Source organism: Choloepus didactylus, chromosome 14, assembly GCF_015220235.1.
Source record: "Choloepus didactylus isolate mChoDid1 chromosome 14, mChoDid1.pri, whole genome shotgun sequence".
NCBI classification, from domain to species: Eukaryota; Metazoa; Chordata; class Mammalia; order Pilosa; family Megalonychidae; genus Choloepus; species Choloepus didactylus.
Window position 1 is genome coordinate 1,546,984 of NC_051320.1, and position 6,903 is coordinate 1,553,886.

Consider the following 6,903-nt stretch of genomic DNA (forward strand, 5'->3'; position numbering starts at 1 on the left):
TGCTCTGGCTTCTTAGGGAGTTACATACAAGAACTGGAAACTTGAACATTGTTTACAGAGAGTTTTATACACTATACAGGCAATATCCAAGAGTGAACTGCTGCAGCACTACAGACATTTTCTGGGACATTTCTGAAGGACAGTGGTGGAGTGAAATTCTCCTAATAGGCAGAACCTCAAGCAGTTTACCTTATTGTTCATTTTGCTTGTAAAAATAAATGGCCCAAGGTGTATTTGTATACATATTCATGGACTGTTGCTAGTCTTTTGACTCTGTGATCCAGGTTTGGAAGGAATATGATTAGAAAATTGAGGACTAACTGGCCTGGGGGAGATGGGTATGAACAGAACTTTCTGAATGTACAAAGAGCCTGAAAATATTTTTGCCCCATGTTAATCAGGCAGTGTCTTTAGCAGAGGAGGATTTTGTAAACAAATGGATAGGATGAACTGTGCTCTAAATACCAGTCCACCTCATTTCTCCAGACTCCCATGTCATTATCCAATGGGCTTATGAACAAAATGACCATGGTTGTAAGGATGGAGGATGTGCTTGGCAAAATGAACTTCCACTCTCAAAGACTCACCTAGCTACAGTCAATGCTGAGTGTCCTATCTATCAGCAGCAGAGACTAACACTTATCACCAATATGTCAATATTCCACAAGGTGATCACCCTGTTACCTGGTTGCAGGTCTATTATATTGGACCACTTTCTTCATGGAAGGTTTAGCCTTCTTTTCTTAATAGGAAAACAAACAAACAAACAAAAAAAAAAACATATACTTGGGCTATCTTCTCTGCACACAGTGCTTTAACCTAAACTATCTTCTGTGTACTTATAGAATGTCTTATCCACTATAATTGCATTCCATAAGCATTGCTTCTGCTAGAGGAAATCACTTTACAACAAATATAAATTGTGTATTAGATCCATGGTCATAGGATTCACTGACCTTAACAAGTTCTCCATCATCTTGAATCAGTAGATTGATAGAACTGTGGAATGGCCTATTGAAGACTCAATCATGGTGCCAGCAGGGGAGCAATACCTCCCAGGGATGATTAAATGTTCTTTGGGGTCATATCTTCTCTAAATCAGTGTCCTCTCTATAGTATTGTTTCTCCCAAAGCCAGGATTCAAGGTCCCAGGAATCACAAGGTAGAAAAAGGAGTGACACCAATTACCATTACCCATTTGATCCACTTGCAACATTTTTTCTTCTTATCCCCATAAAATTATCCTCCACTGGCCTAGAAGTCTTCACATAGAGGAGTGCTTCCTCCAGGTGACACAACAGTGATTCCATTGATATGGAGCATAAGACTGCCACCTGGCCATTTTGGTCTGTATGATTCTGAATCAATAGCCAGCAAGAGAATTACTGTACTGGTTGGGGTTTTTGGTCCTACTTACCAAAGGGAAATCTGACTGCTAATGAGATAAGGGATAAGGCAGTGTATGTCTGGAATATAGGCATTCCCTTTTTGCTTCTCTTAGTATTACAATGTCCTATGATTAAATTAATGGAATACTCTAACAACCCAAACCAGTCAGGACAACTAATGGTCTATATCCTTTAGGAATGAAGGTTTGTGTCATCCCACCAAGCAAAATACTATCAACAGATGAGGTGTTTGCTGAGAGTAAAGGAGAATTGGAATGGATAATGGTTGAAAGTAGTTTTAAATACTAGTTATGACCATGTGACCAGGTGCAGAAGTAAAACATTTGTTATTAATTATTTACCCTATTTTATTATGAATGTTTGAAGACACACACACACACACAAACTCACAGACATAAATGCAGTAACTATCTTTGTTTTCTTCCACCTCTAACTCCCTTATCAAAAAACATAAGTTGTATTAACTTTATGTCATAGTATAAAATTTACAGAGTAAGACCAAATATCACTCTGGACTTGCATCCTTTTCTGGGGAAATGGTTAGTGCATTTTCTGTTGTATCATGTTAGGCAGAAGTATGACTATGCTATTGTCATTATTTGGGGATTAATTATGGTTAAATTTGATGTGTACTGGTGTCATGTTGATAAGCAGTTGACTTTGAAGGTTAAATTTATATTTCAAGTTGGGCACATTATGTTGTACAGTGGTTTGGTCAACATAGTGCTGGACTTATTATCACTGTGAGTGCATTTCATAGATGGATTTGCATCTATAATAAGTTCATTGTTTCCACAATTCACTGCATCTACAATCAACAAAGGAGATTGCCCACATTAATGTGGGGAGTCTCCCCATCCAACTGTTTAGAGGATTTAAAATCAGAACTGAAGATTTCAGAAATCAGATAGAATTTCTGCTTCTACTTCAATCAGCGGGGCTCTATTGGGAAGTAAAATGTCACCTTCAACTCACAACCTGCCCTAAAGAATCAGACTTGGCAATCCTCCTGGTCACAATGTGAACCAATGTCTGCAACAAATCTCTTAATATATAGCATGTCAGTTCTGTCAAAAAGTCTCTTAGTTTGCCAGACTTTTATGACAAGTACCACACAAAGGGTTGGCTTTTACATGAATTTATTGGCTCAAGATTTTGAAGGCTAGAGGCCCATAGTCAAGATATCAGCAAGGCTTACATTTTCCCTGAATTCTAAAGCATTCTGGTGTTGGCTTGCTGTAATATTTGGGGTTCCTGTGCTTGTATCTCTACTTCTTGCCACATGGAGAACTCTCTCTCCTTATGTCTGCTCTTCTTGTTTCCACTAACTTTAGTTTCTTCCTGTGCACAGCTAAGTGAAGACAATGTAAGAAACTGACCATTTGTCTTGGGATAGAATATATATTAAGTGAAATTAGGAATCCATTACTTAATAAATCAGGCCATTGACTTGAGGCTTACTCTTATGAAACCTAGGGCTATAAACAGGAGGCTGAGCTTTCCTATAATTATGCCTAAAAGGCACCTCCAGGGAGCCTATTTTGTTGCTCAGATTTGGCCTTTCTCTCTCTAAGTCCAACTCAGTAAATAAATTCATTAACCTCTCCCCCATGAGGGACATGGCACCCAGGGAAATGAATCTCCCTGGCACCATGGAACACAACTCCCAGGAACAAGCCTGGTCCTGGCAGCAACAGATTGAAAATGCCTATTTGTCCTAAAGGGGGAAAAAGTAAGGTAACAAGCTGAGGTTACAGTGGCTGAAAGTTCCCAAATACCATCGAGAGGATATCCTAAGATTTCTTTAATGCAAGCTCCAGCTAGATATCCAAAATGGCCACAGTATGCCATGCCCTTACCAAAAGTATTCCCCAAATACCTAGGTCTCTACCTCTGATTCTATAAAAGTTTCAGTCACTAAGTTTTACCTCTCAGAAACTTAAATCCACCACAGTGTTCTTAAGCCAGACATCCTAAAATCCAGAGATAACAGCCTTTTTAAGAACAACAATCAGATGCAGCCCCCTCCATACTGTCAACCCCCTTTTCAATATAAACAGGTTAGGGTGGTCACTGAAGATGGAGAAAGAGATTAAGTGAGAGGAAGGGGTAGCAACAAACAAGGTAAGATTTAACAAAGGTCTATGAATACTGAAACTTTATATAAATATACATTTTTTTAGATGCTGGGGTGTTGGAACAGCTAGAAGGAGGTAAATAACATGGTGGAACTGTAACCTATTACATTCTTTGAGATTTTCTGTATAGCTACTCATTGAATTGGGCTGTGAAAGTCTCACCTTTCTGTATATACCCTATATTTCATAATAAGGAAACAACTGAAACTGTGGAACTGTAACTAGTAACAATTTTTGAAATTACCTATTTAACTGCTTGTTGAGCTGTACATTGAAAGTTAACACCTTTCTGTATTATGTCATACTTTCCAATAATGGAAATAGCTGAAGTTGTAGAAATGTGACCCATGACATTGTTTGATATTTGTTTTCTAACTACTTATTATATTGTAAGAAAGTTATCACTGCTATGTAAATATGTTAAAATTCACAAAAATGCATTAAAAAACAAAATAGCAAAGAGAAAAATTGAATACTTAATCCATGAGAAGCAACATTACCCTAAGTGGAATAACGTAATCCACATTACTGTCAAGCTGAGCTGAGACAGACAATGTTCTGGATCTGATTCAGGCTTTGAAATTAAAGAAGACACAGTGAAAAATGATTGCTTTATATCTTAAACTAATCTTTCTGACATTTTGCCCATGTTATGTGATATTATAGTCATTCCCTTTGCCAAGCTATCAGGAAGGGATTTAAGGGATGAAACTTTCTTCATAGAATTGTGAAGTGGATTTATGGAAGGGTCCATCTTGAGAGCAAAATCTCCTTTTCCTTTACTTTAGGCTTTGTTCTCAAGGAAATCATACACAGAGTGAACCAAAGCTGGTAAAGCTTTCATCATTTCAGGAGTTAATAACAACTGCAAATATACATTTAGATCCTTTTTTCTCTTTCCTAAAAAAAATCTCTATCCATATTATTAAAAGCTGTTTTACCAGGAAGCTTCAATATGCCAGATAGATTTTCAAACTCTTCACTCAGTTTGATGTGGACGTCATGGAAATGCTATAGCAACAATAGGTTTTCCAAATCTCCTCACAGGTTGGATTGCACTGGTGTACAGTAATGGCATATAATGCATATGTCTTGTCATGATCATTACAAACACCAGTGTCTGAAATGTAAACTTGAAATTGTACAAAGTCATCAGAAGAAACATTAAAAGTCATCTAAAGACACATTTATGCTTCCTTTATAGGGCCCAATAAAAGATTCTCCATCACCACCATCTGATTTTCCAAGACTAGGATCTTTTAACATATCCAGTTCAGCCAACATGTGTTTGAAAAGAGGGGTGCAATTACCATCTCACAGCATAAACTCATACATTTTCCTTTGAATGTATCATAGATTTCAGGTGTTGGATTATCATGATTCAAAGTATCTGCTAATTTTTCTACCAAATAGTCATCAAAAGTAACTCTTGGTGGTGCCTTTTATGATAAATGCTGTTTATAAATTCCAAGAGCAGCTTCTTTTAAAAGAACTTTGGTTTGGTTTGTTTAATATTTCCATCATTCTGATGACTTAATAAAACCTGTAACTACAATTGGGCTATAACCCAGTATCCTTTCACTGTCACTCAGAAGAGATTTGCTTGATCTCCAATTTGCTGCATGTAATCCATAAAAAGTTGTAGTGTCACATTTCTTTCAAGGAGTTCTGTGCAATTTTCCCAACAATGGCTGCCAGTTCCACAGTATTTATTTCTTTGCCTTACTGCAACTGCTATATTCTTAATATATTCTTTACAAGTAATAAAATAATAAGCTATTTATTTGATTTTTAATAGTGTTGCTATCATCAACTATATCTAGAGATCTAAGATACTGTAATTCTTCTGCTTCCTTATCTCAGACTGCCTCTAGATCTCCAATATTGTCACTCTATTGAATAATGTTCATAAAAACCTCACAGTAGTGAATGGAATCATGGATCATCCATATGAAATATGGATTAATATAATCAAAAACAGTGAATTGACTTATTAATGGAAGAAGAATTCTCTGACAAAGTGTCACATGATCTTGTTCTGGAAATCTCCAGGATGTAGCAATAAATATAATAAGTCCTCATACAAGTCCTTTAGGAATCCTCCATCTCTATGAGAAGCACATATTAGATAGTGTCAAACTTCATTCTCCTTATCAGCTTCAACTTCAAAAAAAGTACTGCAAAATCCTTTGCTGTACTTTGTACTTGATCATCTTTCTCTGTTACTTTCTGTTGAGCTCGTCTGAACACTTAAAGGTGTTTGCCAAAATCATTTACAATGCATGTACTAAAACAAAGTTGTCTGTCTATTTCCATTAACCTGATTAGATAAAAGGATAACTGTTTGGAAGAACCAGCAGTCTTTGAATTCATGGCAGAACATTTTTCTAGTAGGAAACTGAATGAGTACAGTTTGAAGAGTCTACATAATCTCAAGAAGAAAAGATCCATCATCACTTAGCATATAATACCAATATTGGATGTAATCCTTCAAGAAAAACTGCATAACTGTCTGGAGAGTTTTATCAATTATATTGGCACCCATCAATCATCTATTAATCTTAATAGTCCTTGCCTCCCATTTCATTTCTTCTAAGCACTTAGGAACCCCAGTTGATATTGGAGGAAGAAATGTCTTCACGCTGATCTTGGTACTTCTCCACATTTGTTTTCCAAACTGGAGACTAACCATAAAATGCTCAACCAAACAGCAGAGGATATAAAATGCCAAAAATATCACTAAATGTCCAAAGGTTACTACATAAAGGATAATGACAAGGCTGACCCATCCCCATATGGATAGACTGGCCTCTGTTAACATTATCACATCCCAGGGAAGTGACCTCTTCCCTGGTCTTACTACACAGCAACAGCTGCAGCAACAGAGAAGACTACCTGGGCTGCAGCCATCTGCAACAACTGCTTCTTCTGTCTTCTGGGTGGCAGTTTTACTCAGCTTTGCTGGATTTCTCCTGGCTTGGCTATTCACATCTGTGTTTCTGAGGTAATAGATTAAAGGGCCTAACATGAGTGTTAACACACTATAAAACACAATCAGTGCTTTGTACAATGGGAAGGTGATCATAGACCAAAGGTGCCCAAAAAAACAGGGTGCAAAAGAAGATGGTCATGGTAATATGAGAAGCACACGTGGGGGGAACCTTCCACTGTCCTTCAGAGCTTTGAGTTCTGAAAGAGCAATGGATGAGGACAAGGGGGATGATAAGAATTTAAAAAATGAGCATACACAGCAATCCACTGCTGTTGGCACAGAGCCCAAAGATGTAAGTGTCATTGCAGGAGAGTTTTGGCAGAGGGTGGAGATCACACTAGAAATGGTCAATGACATTGGGCTT

General features: G+C 37.3%; 1 pseudogene; it reads right to left on the reverse strand.

The window, feature by feature from the left end:
* Nucleotides 1–3,456: 3,456 nt before the first annotated feature.
* Nucleotides 3,457–6,368, reverse strand: LOC119509553 (annotated as a pseudogene).
* Between the last annotated feature and the right edge of the window lie 535 nt (nucleotides 6,369–6,903).